Source organism: Podarcis bocagei (assembly GCF_964188305.1).
Source record: "Podarcis bocagei genome assembly, chromosome: 9".
In the NCBI taxonomy this organism is placed as follows: domain Eukaryota; kingdom Metazoa; phylum Chordata; class Lepidosauria; order Squamata; family Lacertidae; genus Podarcis; species Podarcis bocagei.
The window spans coordinates 23,721,989-23,742,134 of NC_138134.1; positions in this window are offsets into that span (position 1 = coordinate 23,721,989).

Genomic DNA, 20,146 nt, shown 5'->3' on the forward strand with positions numbered 1-20,146 from the left:
ATAAACAGATAAAAATTAAATGCTCAATAAAGGCCAGACATTTTATTTTATTTATTACATTTACATACCATCTTTATCTTCCAAGGAGCTCAAGGTGGCTTACATTGTTCTCCTCCTCCCAGTTTCATCCTCACCAACAACCCTGTGAGGGAGATTGGGCTAAAAGATGGTGACCAGCTCAGCGTCACCCAGTGAACTTCATAGCTGAGTGAGGATTCAAACCCTGCTCTCCCAGGCCCTAGTCCAACACTCAAATCATTATGCCACACTGGCATTATCTAACTCCCAATGAAAGGATGGGGCAGAAATTCCATTCAGTTTTCATTTAAAGGCAAAGATCTCAAATTTACACTTTTCAAAATGACATGCGAACCACAACACAACCATCCCTTGAAATTTGCACATATCCGAATTTTGCAAAGCAGTTCTTCAAACAAATGTTTACAAAAATGCATACACTGGGGGAAACTGGTTGCAAAAATGTGTACGTTGGTCAAATCTGCATCCAAAAATGTGTTTATTGGGATAAACGTGCACTAAAATACTAATTAGATTTTTTTAAGGTAATCATAATTACTGCAGAAACATTAAGGACTGAATTTAAGATTGGAGATTTTTGAAACAGAGAGAACCAAAAGTGGCAAATCCTTCCATATAAGCTTTGTATAAGCCAGGCATCCCCAAACTCAGCCCTCCAGATGTTTTGGGACTACAATTCCCATAATCTCTGACCACTGGTCCTGTTAGCTAGGGATGATGGGAGTTGTAGTCCCAAAACAGCGGGAGGGCCAAGTTTGGGGATGCCTGGTATAAGTAAACCAGAATGAATGCTCAGTAACTAGGTCATTTGAGGGGCCCTTCCATGCATGTGTAGGTCATGCCAGAGAATACAAACATTTCAGCACAAATTAACTTCATCCCCCCTACCTCTTGGAATGAACTTTCTTTGGAAAGAAATTGTTTCCCTCCTACAAGACCAGTAGGGGAGAAACCTCCACATAATTTTGTAAGGGACAAATTTGTCCCTTTCTCTGCTGAGAGGGGCCAAAGAAATTGTAAACAACAATGGAAAAGTTTAAGGGTCCAAGGAAGGAAACTTATTGGAGTGTTAATGAGTAGCACGATTAGACAAATCAATATTTCATTGCCAGTTTCTGACTTCATTACCCAGCCTTATTTCCATCAGGAGTTGTCGCACACTTTGATGCCTTTTGCACTTATGGTCTTATTTGTATTTGCCAATTCGGGAAGAAATTGAAATGGCTGGTCTATATGTGTGTAATTGCCAACTGCTGAAATGAGTTTGCTCTCAGATGAAATCAATTGTAGCAAAATGTATACATACTCAAAAGAGGGGAAACGAATGAAAGGGGATACAGCTATGCCTTATTAACATATATAAGCTTCACATTGGTGCAAAAATATTCATTCCATGTAGAACACATAGTGAAATAAAACTATTTTCTCTCAATTATATTGAGCATGCTTCTACAGGAATACCTCTATGATGAATGCTTCCAAGAAAAAATAACCCCTATTAGGCTGAAATTATATTTTGGTCATTCTTGCCTGCTCAGTGTTAAGGATGAAAAGAACGGAAGAAGTCCTAATATGTCCAGCATCTTTTTTCATGCAACAGCCAAATAGTTTCTTATTGGAAGCCCACAAATGCTCTTCCTGTTCTTGTTCCCCAGCAACTGATATTCAGAGGCATACTGCACCCAACAGGAGGTCTTCACAGCCTTGTGTTCCATGAATTTGTCTGTAGACAAGGCCCACAAGGCAACAGGTGTACCTGAGTGGGGAAGGTATATACCACCATGTGAACAAAATCTGTCATTATTATTTTTGCATGAACATTGTCAACATCTGTACAACTGCTTTTCAGAAACCTCTTAGGAACACTATACCACAGTTTCTCTAGATATTATCTACCATGTTCTCTTGCAGCTGTTTCATTGAGAATTGCATCTATGGCAAGGGACTCTTCTACTAGCCTTTAAGTTGGGCGTGGCCCTCCCAGTATTGCTGGGCTACAAATTCCTGACCATTGACCATGTTGTCAGGGGATAATGGGAGCTATAGTTTAACAGCACCTGGAGGGTCAAAGGATCCCCATCTTTGCCTTAAGCCAACACAAGTTGTATACTTGTTTGGCAAGTAGCCATAATGATTCATAGATGCAGTGCTATTTTTCTATATTAAAAAAAGAGGTGACGGAAGTCACCATGAACTCCTCCCTTGTTCTCCTAAAATGGCAATGGTCCCCACCTGAGAGGTGCCGGAACTGAGTTCCAGCTGGGGGAAAAGCCCTGCATAGATGTAAAGGGATTTTTGCAGTGTTTGAAGATGACAAATAAGAATTTTATAGAGTCAACTTTATAGAATCCTAATAAATGCCTAGCTTGATTAAGCACAGGTCTAGTCAACTGAGCATTTAAAGTGCCATGATCAAGTATGTTTGATAGCAATGCTTAAAAAATGTGAACCACTGGCTTGCAAGTAGTCCCCATTAATATCAGTATATGTATAAACATTATTATGCAAGGGCTTTAGAACTTCATCCACTGAATCTTAACTATAAATTAGCCAATAGGGAGAGTTGAATAACAGGCTATATATTTCTTACACTCATGTTTCAAAGTTGATAGCCTGAAGGAATTAAATCCATGCATAAACACAGACAACTAAACCTATTTATAACCTGTGTCCTTATTTCAATAAGATCAGCTAGAGATTCTAAAACTATAGAGAGTGTATACACAGAATTATAGGAACATAGTTCTACCTTATATTGTGTCACACCATTGGTGCATCTAAATAAGTACAGGCCACAATGACATGCAGTAGCTGTCCAGAATTTCAGACTGGGATGCCAGCGCTATCTGGAGAGACTGAACTTAGAATCTTCCCCATGCAGATCAGATGATCTTCCAGTGAGCTCCAGCTAATTATCACTGGACAACAGTAGCAAACTATATTTTGTTCTTTAGAGAAGACATCTCTTAGTATCAAGATCACCTACCCTGTCTGTAAATGATCCAACAATCAATCCGTAGCACCACTATTTAAGACTTCTCAAGTAAATGATATCTGGGAAGGTTCCCTTTTTTGAGAGCTGTTTCACTCAGAGAATACTATTGGAGGAGATGGCCGCTGGTCTGACTCTGTATAATGCAGGCACCCCCAACCTTCGGCCCTCCAGATGTTTTGGACTACAATTCCCATCATTCCTGACCACTGGTCCTGTAGCTAGGGATCATGGGAGTTGTAGGCCAAAACATCTGGAGAGCCGCAGGTTGGGGGTGCCTGGTATAATGCAAGGATAGGGAGCTCATTTCTCTGCAGATGTTGTTTGACCCAGATTCCTATCATCCACAGCCAAACTGGCTCAGAGATTATGGGAGTTGTAGTCCAAGGCCATGGGGAGGAGTACAGGTTCCCCACAACTGGTATATGATGAAACCGCGAGCTCCTATATTCATATGATATGCCAGATAGTCTCCTTCTTTTTTGTTCTTTGCAGATGCCAAATTATATCAAATTCTAGAAACCTCAAGCAGTGAATTCTATGACTACCAACCTCAGTGTGATCATATCAAGGTAATTGAGCCCCCCCCCAATGTGACCATTAACGAAATCACATATAATGCTGCATTAATGTACCCATACCAGCTAATGCAGCAATTGTTTGGCTTCCGGCATTTTTATTAACAATGAGTAGGACTAAAAGAGGAATCTGAATCATTTAATAGATATAGTTCCCCAGAGTACTATGAGTGAGCAAGAACAAGACTCCATCTTTGTGAATTAAGAAGGGTAATCTGGAAGGAGGCTTGTCTCAACTTCTCAGAACTCAAATTATTTTCTGGGTGAAGGTGTGTTTCTTTTAGCCATTGCTTATTTTGATCAACCAGCAGGAGTAGAAAAAGAAAAAGTATCTTGGATAGATTCATTTAATATGTATCATGGATAGATTCATTTAATATGCACTTCCACCCAAAGGAATCTGGAGATTGGGTAAAAGGCTAAGAATTGTATGTGCAAGATCTCTACCTCCCCCCAGTACAGTACTTCAGTTCTCAGGATTCATTGGGGAGAGAAATTGATTTTTAAACCCACATACCTATGAGAAGAGATGTGGGGAATTGATTCAGGTTGTATTTAAAAGTGAGTCAACCTCATTGACACTTCCCCAAATCAAGTGGACTGAAATGCCATCATCCTTTGAATTTTGCAGTGCTGTTCTCCAACAAAGTCAAGTGTACAAGGCTCCATACACTCAGACAAAGTGTGTATGAGAATGTATATATGCATGGGAAAAGCTTACAAAGATGCATTTTATTAAGGAAAACTGCACACCAAAATGCGTATAATTAGGAGAAAATTGTACTAATATGCTGGCAACCCAACCAAATGAGCAGCATATACAGAGGTACCTCAGGTTAAGTACTTAATTCGTTCTGGAGTTCCCTACTTAACCTGAAACTGTTCTTAACCTGAAGCACCACTTTAGTTAATGGGGCCTCCTGCTGCTGCCGTGCCGCCAGAGCACGATTTCTGTTCTCATCCTGAAGCAAAGTTCTTAACCCGAGGTACTATTTCTGGGTTAGCGGAGTCTGTAACCTGAAGCGTCTGTAACCTGAGGTACCACTGTAAATATAATCATCAGCATTAGGAACTTCTTTAAAAAATCACAAACTAAAGTGGAATTGTAGGAGCAAAGGTTGAGGGTGGGGAAAAGAGAAACAGAAAGAAACCTAAATTGACAGATCTGCTCATCTCTATCTGGGAGTAAGACTCACTGGAGCCAATATAACCTACTTCTGAGCAGACGTGTACAGAATTCCCTTGTTAAGCCTGCTCCATAGATATGCCCAAAGAAATAGATGTATACTTGGCACTAGTCATTAAGCTGACTGTTCTCCTAAGAATTTTACATATCGTCTTGGATCTTATACACAGTTCCCCCTTGCAGTGCTTCATTACACATAGTTGCAGAGGTACAAAACGTTCGTGCAAATTAGATGCAGAGTTTTCCATCTGTGCAAGTATGAAATGTATTGCAAATGTCATGAGAAAACTTGTTCTCATTATTTTTTAACCCCGTTCTTGGAAAGAGTGGTTGAAATGGATGAGTCAACTTCTATGTGTAACCTTCCTTTCAAGGCGGAAAATAAAATAAAATAAAATAATATTTTTTAAATTTATATCCCACCCTCTCCAGCCAGAGCTGGGCTCAGGGTGGCTAACACCAGTAAAATTACAATAAAAACATAAGGGGGGGGGAGAAAAGAAAAGAAAAACCAAATTAAAATATGGGTTAAAATACAATTTAAAATGCAGCCTCATTTTAATAGTAGCCCATGGATCAAAACCATAAGGGGAGGGAAACGTAAGGGTCAGACTGAGTCCAAACCAAAGGCCAGGTGGAACAGCTCTGTCTTGCAGGCCCTGCGGAAAGATGTCAAGTCCTGCAGGGCCTTAGTCTCTTCTGACAGAGCGTTCCACCAAGTCGGGGCCAGTACTGAAAAGGCCCTGGCCCTAGTTGAGACCAATCTAACCACCTTGCGACTTGGGACTTCCAAAGTATTGTCATTTGTGGACCTTAAGGTCCTCCGCGGGGCATACCAGGAGAGGCGCTCCAATAGGTACATGGGTTCTAGGGTCCTAAAATGTGTTTCACTCAGTCAAACCACTGGTCCTTTCATGTCCAATTCATTCAAAAGATCTACCATCCTAGATTTTAACACAAATTTTTATCTTTTATGTTACATTTATGTCTCGCACAGGAGCGAGATGACAGTAGATGAAATGAATGGAGATGTATTCCAGTTCTTTCAGTGAATTATACCATCTATGGATGAAATTTGTACGCAGATGGTGTTGTTCTTCATTGTATCAAATCTAATCATATTTTTATTTTACCTTCAAATGGAAGACTGACTTCTCATTTCCAAACATGAAAGTGGCCAATTTCGGGTTGAGTTGTTGGCCATAGCTCAGAGGTAGAGCATCTGTCTTGCAACCAGAAGGTCCCTGGTTCAATCCCTGACATCTCCAGGTAAGGATGGAAGAGATTCCTGCCTGAAATCCCCCCCAAGCCTCTGCTGGTCAGTGTAGACAATACTGGGCTAGATGGACTAATGGTCTGACCCAGTATAAGGCATATTCCACTCACTTCTTTAACCAGGGACCTAAACCAGGGATGGGGGAAAGAATCTCTGCACCATGATTTGTTGAATTTGCTCCATATATGACTCAATGGGATAACAATACCGATCCAACCAGAGATTGAATTTCCCATGCTCAGAAATGCATTTAATCTCTATTCATCCTGATTGTGATTTGATGAGGATGGGTAGGTAAGTAGCAATTTCTTGTTTAGCAAGCAGTATTTTTTAAAATGTATTTTTAATCTCTTTTTGGAAGCCGCCCATAGTGGCTGAGGAAACCCAGCCAGATGGGTGGGGTGTAAGGAATAAATTATTGCGTGGACAGGCAGAGTCCCCCAAACCCTGGGTGGGCCCCATGTGGAATAACGACTCAAGACAACGTGCTAATTGGCCACATATGTTTCAAATGTGGGTAGACCTTGGTTCAAGCATTGGGTGTTTATCCCTCCCAGTCCCCCACTGGGGATCTGGGGAACATCAGGGTTATCCAGAGTGTGGAGGGGGTGTGTGTGCTAGCTCTGGAGAACATATGTTCAAGCAGAGAGAGCCCGCCCCCGTTATGTCACTGTTGCAGGGGAGAGCAATGACAACCTCTATGCATACGGCCAAAGCCTCCCCTTGAAACAACCCCTTTAACGGGGAACCCTGGTATCGCCACCGCTACACTTCCACCCCCATTTAGGGAAGATAGACTAAAGGATTCCACCCAAGGCCTGATACCGCCAAAGTTGTGGCGTTTTGCTACAGGAAAGGCAAACCTGCCAATGCAGGGGAATTCCTTTCCGGGCCTTCTACAGCGACCTTGATGTAGCAGCGCCCGCGTACCTGTGGAGAAAAGGTTAACCTGCAAAAGAAGTCTTAACTGAAGGTGGGTAGGGTGGGAGAAGCTCTGGAGCCAACTAACGATTCCCAGGTAAGATCCTCCCCCTATTGTGTGGGCAGGTGGTCCCTCCCCCTACCTGTTCTGATCACCTTGGCAAAGCCTCCCCAGGTGGGATTGGGCAACTGGCTGAGGTAGGAAGAGACCTCTAGGTATCCCACCTGGGGAAGGTGAAGCCAAGCCTGTGTTAATGGTGCCGCATAGAGTCCTGGGGGCTGCATGCGACCATGCAAAGGGTGCCCCCCCATTAATTTGTGGAGCGGTCATTATTATCAATAATAATAATAATACAAAGTTGAAGATCTCACACAACTGCCGCAAAGCAGCTGCATTTTAAGAAAGGAGCGCCTAGCACCATCTAATTATGTGATAAACAAAAGCAGCATTAAATTTCATCAGCCTTTAAATTATGGCGACTTCGCACAATGACACCAAACCTTCCACAGCCACAAGCGCAGTGAAAACTCTTTTACACAAAGGGAGCTGCAGTGATTCCAGCTATTGTAGTACCAGGGGGAAAGTGCTTCTGTGATCACATAAAATTCTGCCATCTATATCTTTGCATCGTGTAACTCGCAGACCGAAGGCTGCATTCCCTTCAGCCAACCTTCCTCATGCTAGTGGTGGGCAGAGCCACGGGCAAAACAGGGCAGAGCAAACTAGGTTAGTTACTTCACATTCACACACCATTCTCTATCTTCCAGCCAGGCAAACAAGAACCATTCAAATATATTTTCCAGCCAGGTAAACATACTCAAGGAGGGTGCAAAGCAGGACTGGGGTGGAGTGTGGCTCAGGAGAGTATATGGCCTGAGGAATCATAGAACTGTAGAGTTGGAAGGGACCCTGAGGATTATCTAGTCCAACCCCCTGAAATTCAGGATCATGCAGCTGTTCTTATGAGGATCGAACCTGCAAATTTGGTGTCATCAGCACCATGGTCTAACCAACTGAGCTACCATGCTTGGGCCTGACAAAGAGGCCTGGAGAGCAGCATTCGGTCCCTGAGCCTGAAGTTCCCCTGTCCTCATCCAATAATATATAAATATACAGTCCTAAATTCCTAATAAATTTCATACAGTTTTGTTTTTTTAAGAAATTTATCCATTGACATTCTTTCTATTGACCCACATTTTTACTTGGTAAATACTACGACTTCTCTTTCAGCCTTTTATCCCACATGACTCTTGGGATAAACTCAGTTGGTAGACCATGAGCCTCTTAATCTCAGGATTGTGGGTTTGAGCGCTACATTGGGCAAAATATCCCTGCATTGCAAAGGGCTGGACTAGATGACCCTCATAATCCCTTTCAAGTCTACTGTGATTCTCGACACTCCTACCATTATGCTAAAGAAAGAAATAATCCTTCCCAATGTATTTTGTTACAGCTGGTGAATAAGCAGATATGCCATCTCAGGAGGCCCTGAACAACTTTGTACCCTAAGGAATGTTCTCTCCTCCTCTTCTGATGCAACTCCACTTGAGGGGAGCTTGTCATCAGCCTCTCTCAGGAGAGGAGATATCTCACAAGTTTAAGAATCCAGCTTTGACTAGGATACTTGGATTTGCGGGAGCTTGTTCCTCTTTACCTTATAATACAAAAGAACTCTGTTAAATATGAAGATGATTTTCACCCCTCCAAGTATTCACACTGTAGTAAAGCATACATTAAATATCTAGCGTGTAATGCTGGTGCTCAACAAAAGAGGTTCAAAGACTGTCTCAAGGCAAATCTTTTTTTAAAAAAATAGTATAAACACTAACAATTGGGAAACACTGGCCTGTGAGCGCTCCAATTGGAAAACAGCCTTTACCAAAGGTGTTATGGGCTTTGAAGACACATGAACTCAGAACGCAAGGGAGAAACATGCTAAGAGGAAGGCACGCTTGCAAATCCACACCATGATCAACTCCCGCCCAGAAACCTATGTCCCTACTGTGGAAGGATGTGTGGATCCAGAATTGGCCTCCACAGTCACTTACAGACTCATTGTTAAAACCGTGTTTATGGAAGACAATCTATGGAAGAAGAAGAAGAAGAAGAAGAAGAAGAAGAAGAAGAAGAAGAAGAAGAAGAAGAAGAAGAAGAAGAAGAAAGGAGCTAACTGTGCTTCAGCATTTTTTGCCTTCCAGGCATTTCTCAGGAGCAGAACTACAGAGATCAGATAAAGGGTCTGTGTGTTTGATCCAAGAAGGAAGATCTTGGATCTCCTTAGAGCAGTGTTTCCCAAACGTTTTTGGGCAACGGCACACCTGTTAGCCGGAAAAAAATCTCGCGGCACACCACCATTAAAGCCCCGCCCCGTGACGTCAGCGCGCAGCGTCACGCCGGGAGGGACGCACAAAAATGAAAGTTTTTTCCCTCCCCCTTGCCGGGGTGGGAGGAGGCAGCAGAGCGAGGGCAGCTGAGGCGGCGGCGATAGCGGGCGGAGGAGGGGGCGGAGGCGGGAGTTGCTGCTGCTGCTGTTGTTGCTGCTGCTGCCCGGACATGCCGGCCTCCTCCTCCTCCGCTGTCTCGCGCTTCTCCCTTTTGCGCGCGCTGCCCCGCCGCTCGGCACCACCACCGCGGAGCCGCCCCCGGCTCGACGCGGATCCTCGCCGCCGCCGCCGCCTCTCGCCGCCCGACTCGCCCGCCTTCCTCCCACGGCACACCAGCCGATGTCTCACGGCACACTAGTGTGCCGGGGAACACCGGTTGGGAAACACTGCCTTAGAGATCACCACCACTGTGTTCTGTAGTCCAGTCACAACAGAGCTGTCTGTGCATTTATCTGTGTGCAAACACGGGGGGCAAAGCAAAGGTGGCTATAGGACCACATTTGCTGACTTATGTCCAAACCTGTGGACAGACTAGAGTGGTGACGTACATGTTGCCAAAAAGGAGAGCATGGATCACCCAAAAAAGGGGCACAGATCTGCATAAAATTTGCATATGCTATTTAGGCATTACTCAACAATGTACAGGCTTCTTCGCATACAGAATAATAACCCAAGTGAGACTAGCTCAGGTTAACTCCCTGCACCCTTTGCCTACTTCCATCTTAAGTTGTTCAAGGCTGAGTTTCATCTTCCGCAACAGTAATTTGCCATATAGTTATTCTCTGTTGTTTCTTGTCTCAAATGGCTCTTCTTCTTCCTCCTCCTCCTCCTCTTCTTCAGTGTAAAGACAGACCCTGATACCATCACCTACTAACTATAACATTCTTACTCCTCAGTTTTAAAGCCTTGTAGCTTGCAAGAATTTCCACAGAATATCTGACATTCTCAAAGACTTTCCCCCCCAAAAAACAGCCCCAAAGGCAAATTTATAATGCCCAAGCTATTATGTTTGTGAAAGATAGGTTCTCTTTCATCTCTGCACCTCAAATATGCTGGAAATTTCAAAGATTTGACTGCAGTCTTTCATAATTGTCCAGATATGTTGAGCCTACTTTGTAACCCAATCCGCTCACATTTTTTTCAGAATATACCTGTTACCTCTTACGTTCAAATCAAGACAATGTTTATATATTCCCTTCATTTTCCAGCTGAGATGACAAGTACTTTTGCTTTATACGTCACATTTTCTGTGACTATAGGCTTTAAATTAAAGTATTAAAACATTTGAAACCGTTTTAGGAGTGCAGCATTGTATAATTTAAATTAGCAGCGGGAATATGTAAAGAAAAGAATCCGGACCAATTTTGACTTTTGGTTGTTTCTTCTTCCTTTCTTTATAATATTTTACTTGCTGACAGGATCCAAGGTCAGGCCAAATGAGAGACAGTCTTAGAGCAGATAAGAGCTGACAGGAAATGTAGGCAAAGTAAATAATATGCAACTGGTGATAATGGAAATGTCACTGAACTGGAAATTACTGTATGTGTGAAGGATGTTCTTCCCCTCCCTCCCCTCCAGTCTCCAATTCCAAATACTTCTAAAAAGTAAAACACTATAGCCTGGTGAAATGATAAATTGGGGAGGGGAAAACTATAGTAAGAATGAAATCATATTGTGGCTGGGAAAATATTGCAGCCATTAACTGCTCCAATGATTACATCAACAGGCCTATCCATTTTTGATATTAGAAAAGAGAACTGTTAATGTCATTTTCAGTAAGAAGACAGTTTTGTTTCTAAGGCAGTTAAAGCTTCAATCTGTTCATCTCAATGAATTTTAACAAATGCAAAAATGCTACCATTTTCTCATGTTTTCGCCTTCTCAGGCTGCAGTCCTCTGCACACCTAGGAGAAGGGATGATTGACCCCATGATAGTCCAAGTCCACCCTATTTCTAAAGGGAGAAAGGACTTCATCCATGCCATTCCATTTTCACACATCTTTTAACATATCTTGTGTAGAAAGATAGATTAAAAATAATAAGACATGAGGGGGCTTGTGAAGTGATCCAGTGGGTTGCAGTTCTGCCTCTGTTATTGATATTTTTTAATCATTTTTACAAAGTCCCAGAAGTGGAGGAGACAAGCCCGACCAAAGAAGAATGGCAGATCAAGTTGATGGACTATGCCGAAATGGCAAAACTAACTGGGAAGCTCAGAAACCAAGACAACAAGAAATTCTAAGAAGAATGGGAAATGTTTATAATGTAGATACAAGATCATTGTAAAGAGGTCAAAACATTAGCAGGATTTTATGCACACTTATAATGTAATAGAACTACAGATAATTTAGGAAGGTGAATAATTTGGAGAAGTATTAATATGCAGATGAAAACAGAATTAAGAGGACCCATGGATGGGATGGGGGGGAGCATCAGGAGATTTAGAGTAATCTCGATACATGAATGTGCATGACATTTTGATGTAACTTTATTCTTTTTCCTTCCCCCCCCCTTCTCTTATTTTTGAAAACCAAATTTAAAAATATTAAAAAGAAAAAAACAAAGTCTCAGAAGGGACATTGGCAGCCTGAGTAAATTAAAATTAAAATGTATAGCTGCAAAGAGGAAGTTGGGGAGCGGTGAAGTGGACTTTGCCCAATGTATATTCTCAATGAAACCGTCAAGTGGGTCTTGTGCAGCAATTGTGTCCAACAAAACTATTAATGTATCAGGGAAGCACTATTGGTCTGAACTCACACTGAATTAATGATGTGCAACAACAGGGATAATAGGTGTATAAATGCTGCAAAATTAAGACACATTGCACTCTATTTGGATAGCTCAAAATATTTGTATTAAATACACATCCAGATCCATGTATAAGTGTATAAGGAGCAGAGCATTCTAAATGGCTGTTTGGGTCCATTTGTTCCCTTAAGTGTTGATTTTATGAATGTAGTCAGTTGGTGAGCACACATATTTTGTGGGCATAACTCAGGCACTGGGGTCTGAAAGCTTAGACTCCATGTATTTTAAGTGAAATCTGTTCTCAAAATGGCCAGGGCTGTTTAGTTTAATGAAGCGTACAAGATGGAGATCAAGCTTTGGGCCTATCACCTTTTCACTTTACACAGTGGTGTGTTACACTTGCTCAGCGGGTAAATAGCATTCCTTGAAAACATTGTTGCCATTTCCCTTTGGCAGTCAAAATCTCTCCTTCTGATATTTCAGTTTCTTCCATTCTCAAATGCCCAGATGGATCCATTCCCCCAAGGTTCTAGCTCTGCTCTGCTAATACCTGTGCTTTTCTGTTTGAATTTCTGCTATGAGCTGACTTTAGTGTGTCTTGGGAAAATCCCAGCAAGGGGTTTTTCTGCTCACATAATCCCACCTGGGAAAAGAGAGCCCAATTAACACAGCATTCTTGCACATTAACAGAGAGACTGAATTCCCACAGTTGCTAATCAGATCTATTCTGGTGTGATAAGAGACCAGGTAGTTGCCTGTGTCAGGAGACAACTACCTAAGGAATAATGAACTCTGACTAAAAATATTAGTTCTTGCCTTTACAAGGTACCTCTTTATATATGAACTTCCAAATTCACAGATTGGAAGAAACCTGTGGTTCATTTCCATCAGTATCGGAGACATATAGAAGAAACAGACAAGTTCATGTGCTTTGCTTCCATTATTCAAAGCCACTTGTGTGGAGCTATTGCACCTTTCAACAGGACATGCATCCTCTGATTATTAGCTACTGAGACTTGATCTGTGAGTTTTATTGGGTTGATTCCATCAACAATGTCTCCGAAAAATTTTACACATCACTTGGGAAGACAGGCGAACTAATACCAGTGTACTGAAAGAAGCAAAGATCATCAGTGTTGAAGCAATGATTCTTCAACATCAGCTTCTTTGGACTGATCATGTTGTGCAGATGCCTGATGATCATCTTCCAGAGCAACTACTCTATGCCGAACTTAAAAATGGAAAGTGTAATGCTGGTGGTCAACAAAAGAGGTTTAAAGACTGTCTCAATGCAAATTTTAAAAAATGTAGTATAAACACCAGCAATTGGGAAACACTTGCCTGCAAGCCTTTACCAAAGGTGTCATGGGCTTTGAAGACACTCAAACTCAGGACACAAGGCAGAAATGTGCTAGGAGGAAGACACGCTTGGCAAATCCACACTGTGATCAACTCCCACCCGGAAACCAATGTCCTCACTGTAGAAGGACGTGTGGATCCAGAATTGGCCTCCACAGTCACTTACAAACTCATTGTTAAAACTGTGTTTATGGAAGACAATCTTACTTGGCTACGAGTGACCGCCAAAGAAGAAGAAGATATGGAGTTTGGACAAATCCTGGGATGAAGCAGAATAACTTGGGAGGATTGCAGGCTTGTGTGAGATCTCTCTGGAGCAGCACAAATCAAAACAGGAACTCCTGAAAAAATTGGAGGCACCCCGGTGATATAAACAGCAAACTAGTGCCACAGGCAAGCATCTGCTGAAAGTGAAAGGAATGCCAAAACACCATGGTTGGGATAATGGAGGAAGGGTGAGCAAATGCTACAGTGGGGAGAGAGGGCACAGAGAAGGAGCTGCTTTGTGTCCGACAAGCCTAGCTTCAGAGGGAATGGTTTTACCACTACTTTGAATGAAGAAGCAGCTTTCTCTAAGCTTAAGGGAAATGTTGGGGTAGTGTCAGGTGCGCGTGTAGGAGCCAGGCCCTGTGACCAATAGGACTTTGCAGGCCTGGGGCCTTCCTAAGTTTGTTCTGAAGAGGCCGATTGGTAACTCATAGCACCTGGTGGCAAGAGCTGGGAAGGGATATAAGGTCAGCATTTCCCTTTGGCTCTTTGCCACAGCAACACGCTTCCTGCCTTGCTGCGTTTGGCTTCTTGCTTCCTGATCCTTGAACCTCGGCTTCTTAACTCCCTGCTTCTTCATCCTCGGACCCCTGACTTTGTGACTCCTTGCTTCCTGACTTTCGGACCCTTGGCTTCTTTTCTCCCGGCTCTCTGACCCTCGGACTCTTGGCTCCTGACTCCTGGCTTTTGGACCCCATTCCCCGTTCCCACCCCGCCATCTTGCCCCCAGTCCTGCCGTCCCCTGCCGGGACTTTGATCACCTGTGAACCTGACCGTGACAGGTGGGGGAGAAAGAGCTTCATCACATGAGACTGACAGGTCTAGCTTGTAACCAAAGGGTAATATTTTAATCCGTAGCAGGTGGGGTTAGGGTCACCTGACCTCCTGACAGCTGACTCACTGCTGCTTACCAAGAGGGGGAGTGGTGGGGAGATCACTTTAGTGCAAATGCAGGAGCACAAGATTGGCTCCATGCCAGCCTCCCCACTGCCTCATGCCTCCCCATTTCCTTCCGCGTAAGCAGCAGCAACTCAGTTGTTAGGAGGTGAGGTGAGTGTCACTGCCCCACTACTGGTTTCAACTTGGAATGCAAATCCCTTTTAGTTCTTCCCTCTCCAAAGTCCACGTTAAAGCCCCTGGACCTCTTGGTGTGCAATTTGGCGGGTTTCTTATCCAGGGCCACCTCTCACACATCTTTAATTTTCAGATCCACAAGACAGTTCTGAGACTGCAGGGTGAATAGGTGCTATAGATATCAGGCTACACATCTAAAATTCTGGGAAAGGGAGGGGGGAAGGCAACGATGGTTTTCCATGATGGTTTTCCATTTCTGAGAAGTTACAGTCTCCTCTACACCATAAATGAAAACCACAGGTTCCTGGGTGGACAGCAGGCAGAAGTAAAGAGAAACATTGCAGCCTTTAATTTGGCAAAGTCATAGACCAATTGTGGATAGTGTACTAGAAGCAGGGAACAGGCATTGCTTCTTTATATCAGAATCCTTGGCATGTAACCTTTTATCTTCAGCTCCTGGGAGGGACATATTCAGCCTCCAATCTCTAAAAGATGACCTCACAGCTACTATATCAGCCTAATGACTGTCCTTTGTTCTCATTTTTTCCTTATCTCCTTCACCTACTGCTTTCCTGGTGAAGAGCTTTGGGGAAATTGTGCTTTATTATTTTATTTTTATTTTTTCGATGTAGAAAGAATCAATCTGATGTAGGAAGTCTAACTCATTCTTATAAAGAGTTACAGCCATCAGGTTGCGTTATTCTCCAAAGCAAAGGCAATCAAAGGAGAAATATTTAAGTGGCATGTGAACAACCCTTTCGTCGCGAAGCTGCTTGATCTTTAATGGCAGGCTAGATTTCCAATGCATGCATTCAAAAGGAAGCTTTTGGCTTTTAAATTTTGTTTGGCTTCTGTTTGTTATTATCAAAATCTTTTTTATAAAAACCCAGGAAGGGTATTTGAGGAATCATGATCTCACAGCATCTAGATCTGGGCATCAATGATTAAAGCAGCACCCAGATGGCAGCTGCCTTCAATGCCTCAGTTAGTACTGCATGGCTAAACCAGAAACACTGCAAATGGAGCCATGAGGAAGAACACTAACTAGAAAATAATAATAATAATAAATTAATAATAATAATAATAATAATACCCATCTGGCTGGGTTTCCCTAGCCATTCTGTTCGGCTTACGAATAAAAAATTGTAAAACAATAGACATTAAAAATTTCCCAATACAGTGGTACCTCAGGTTAAGTACTTAATTCGTTCCGGAGGTCTGTTCTTAACCTGAAGCACCACTTTAGCTAATGGGGCCTCCTGCTACTGCCACGCCGCCGGAGCCCGAATTCTATTCTTATCCTGAAGCAAAGTTCTTAACCTGAAGCACTATTTCTGGGTTAGTGGAGTCTGTAACCTGAAGCGTATGTAACCTGAAGTGTATGTAACCCGAGGTACCACTGTACAGGGTTGTCTTCAGATGTCTTCTACAAGTCAGACAGTTGTTTATTTCCTTGACATCTGGTGGGAGGGCATTCCGCAGGGTGGACGCCACTACCGAGAAGGCCCTCTGCCTGGTTCCCTGCAACCTCACTTCTCTCAGTGAGGGAACCGCCGAGAAGGCCCTCGTCGCTGGACCTCAGTGTCCGGGCTGAACAATGGGGATGGAGACACTCCTTCAGGTATACTGGACCGAGGCCGTTTAGGCTTTAAAGGTCAGCACCAACACTCTGAATTGTGCTCTGAAACATACTGGGAGCCAACATAGAACAGAACGGAAGCGCTGCTAGTTTGGGACGCTGTGATTTTCACAGCTAGGAAGAAACTTCAGTTTCCTGACTGACAGATATCACAGCCAGAAGGAAAGTGTGAAAGAAACTTTTCTTTGCTTCGTTGTTTGGTGTAACTCATGTGGGGCTAGTGCTCTGTAAGCATGACAGATCTCCCAGGAAAAAAACAGATTTCTCAGAAATGCTAATATGTAGCATTACTAAATAAGGAGTCCTTATTTTAAATAAGCTCCACAATCCTGATCTTCCCTACCTCGTACTCCACACCCAGCAGCTACTGGCATGCAGCGCCCAACATATTGCCTCTGGGGAGAGACAGCCCTTGACAAAAGAAAGTTCCCTACCCCTCTAGTACTGGGATGGATAATGCAGTAAGAATGTTTCCACAGAGATCTTGATGCTGTAAGACACATCAAAGGATCTTATATGATAAATCAGTTGGATGTCGATGATAAGGCACATATCTACAATTACAGCTATTTTGACTATTATGAAAAGGTGGCTTTCCCCTTTGTTTTTCTGGTTTACGTTTTTTGTAAGCTTGTCAGTTTAAAAAGCACCATGTGGCTAAAATAATTACAGGTAATCTGTTTGGCCAGATTAAGCAGTAAGCACAATAAAATCTTTTCAAAGCACATCTATAAACATTAGATAAGATTGTTATCATTTGATACCTTATGTGTCTGGGATTTTTTGTCTTTTGTTATCTTGCCTTGAATTGTAAGAAGAAATGTTAATGTGTCCTAAAAATATTTGTCAAATAAATAATACTCATAATCTTTTGGGAAGAGACAGCAGTCACATTAGCAAGCTTGACTACAAAGTGAACAGTGTGTAGTCATATGAAAGTCTACTCAGAAGGAAGAGTGATTGAGTTCTATAAGTCAAATGGTCGGGTTTGTAGGATTTGAGCCTAAGATTACAAACTATGTCTGCTGTGAAAAAATGTTTACCCTTTCCTTTTCTATAAAAAATGTTTTGTTTTTGTTTTTGTTGTACTGTTAACATTGGATCGTTTCTAAACCTGGTAATTCTTAGAGCAGACCTAATGAAATTGTGAATTTTGTATTTTTGAATGGGGGAGATACTGCCATAACTCCAGCTGAGCCAAAGGTGAAGGAGTTGAACCAACGTAGGATCTTGGGAACTACAGAATCTCGGCTAGAGTTCTGTTGGATCCTATCCTGCTTATAGAATTGTTCCCTAAATGAACAACACAGTGTACAGAAAAGTCATATGGTGTGATGGAATTTTCCAATACATTCTATGCAGCCTGACTTCCTAAATGATGCTTCACTCAAGACCTGAAAACTCACAGTAATGTCACGGCAATCATATTGTATTGCAGCCAAGGATTACATCTGATACTCCAACTGCTTAAAAAGAAGAATGGATGCTTTTACAGATTTATCATATAAAAGCATAGGGGGAGGGGAAAATCAATGCATTGTGTCCTTTTAAATGGATGTTTGGGCTTATAGTAGTGGTAAACTGACTTTCCAATTCATCCAGTTCAAAGGGTTTGAACTGCATTCTTATTAAATAGTGCTCAGATGTTAGGTTTTATATTTCATTTAAAATAAAACACATCACAAACTCAAGGCTTTGTTCCTACCACTGTTCCAATTAAAGATGGACATAAGCACCATAATTGCATGTTTATAGCTAACCTGTTAATTACTATTGCCATAATTTTCAAACTATCAAAAATAGTTAACTTGTGAGTGTTGTTAGCGTACTGTAAGATTTAAAAGAAGAAGCAGCAGCAGCAGCAGGAGTTCATGGCATGCTTCTGCATTAAGAGCTAGAACTGTGTTTTTAAAGAAGCTGCAATGCAGTGGCGTAGCCTGGGTTGTCAGCACCCGGGGCAAGGCAAGTAATTTGCGCCCCCTAACCCGTGGATTTGCGCCCCCTAACCCTAACGCCCAGATGTTGCGCCCGGTGCGGCTGGCCCCCCCTGCACCCCCCACGCTACGCCACTGCTGCAGTGTTACCCCAAAATCTCCACCTTGAAGTCTTGCTGATTTCATTGGGAGAGTTAAGCCCATGGTTGACATTCCTCTTGAAACAAATTGATCTTAAATTGCTTTCTTGGATGATGCCTAAACACGTATTTACATCTGCACCTAGATCTTATTGTCCACTCTTGAGCCCAGCAAGTATCAGATTGCAAGATCATATTCTTCCTAAATGCTAGTTAAATCACTATCCACACTAATTTCTCAATGAAATTAGAAGGGGGATAGAGGTATCAATGGATTTAAGATCAGGATATTATTCCTGACATTTGTTTTGTATTCTCTGGGGATCAAATCTGTAACATATAATTTCTTTGTGTAGTCTCTTGATAATGTGCTTTATTTTATGAGGTGATGGCTGTGAACGGTTGTACAGTTTTTTTCTCTTTTCTAATTTTCTTTCCTATTTTTTACTGATTATTTTAAGTTCATAATATAGCTTTGAAAACTCTTAAAAATCAGGATATTGTGATACCAAACTAGCAGTCTCCTTGTTGTCCAGCGATATAAGGAAGAATTAAAATCGTAGTGAATTATTAGTCTTCTTAACTTCAATCATTTAGCACACCAAAGGGATTCACTTGGATGCATAAATCTATTTTTAAAAAAATAACAGCATACAAGGCGACTAATCAAACAGCTCAACAGCATTAAAAAAATAATGGGGAAATTGTAAGAAGCCAAGCCAACACACTACAACAATGAATTGCTAGAAATTCACAGGTCCAGGACATCTTGTGTTCCCTCTAGTGGTCATTTGTAGCAAATCCATTACTGAGCAGGTCTCCATACGATGTCTATACAGGGCTGCTTCATCTACTGTTGTCCCAGGTTCAATCCCCAATATCTTCAAGGTAGGCCAGAGACCCTTCTCTGAAATCCTGCTTCCTGTTAGTGCAGACAGTGCTGAACTAGATGGCTCAATGGTCTGACTCAATTTAAGGCCGCTTGCAATTTTGTGTTTTTGCGCCAATGGAGGTAGATTGGCTGGACCTGCTGAGTTCATATATTTGAGGTGAAAGAAATGTTCGCAGCACACCTCACATGGGAGAGGGTGTACGCTTTTTCCAAAATGGAGGTAAAAGTAGCTGTATAAAAGTCTTTAAATACATGGAATTTCTCTGACATGGTTTCAAAACCAACAGCTAATAGAACCTGCCATGCAATCCTCAAAATTTACTTTATCAAATAAGCTTATGATTTATTCATTTTTTTAAAAAAACTTGCCCTCTGGGTGTCCCATATATTTATAAATTGTAGTCACTTTCCGGTACAGTGAGTGAAGGAGAAGGCTGCCTTTCCCCTAACATTTATCATGGAGTTTAGTGAAATTCTGGTAAGTCCTGATTCCTGTGCTAAGATTGCCTGTCAGAAGCTGCCTGCTTAATGTTTTTTACAATCCATTGTGAGATTCCAAGGCCAGCTTTGGAGGATTAAAATCATGCTTCTGGTTTTTATTCCTCCTCTCCCCGTCCTTTCTTAAGGCTTTTATCTATGAACATTTGTTTTCCAGTTTATACATTCAAAGGAAGTAAAGATGCCTATCTCACTTTCAGACCAGGAAAAAGAAAATG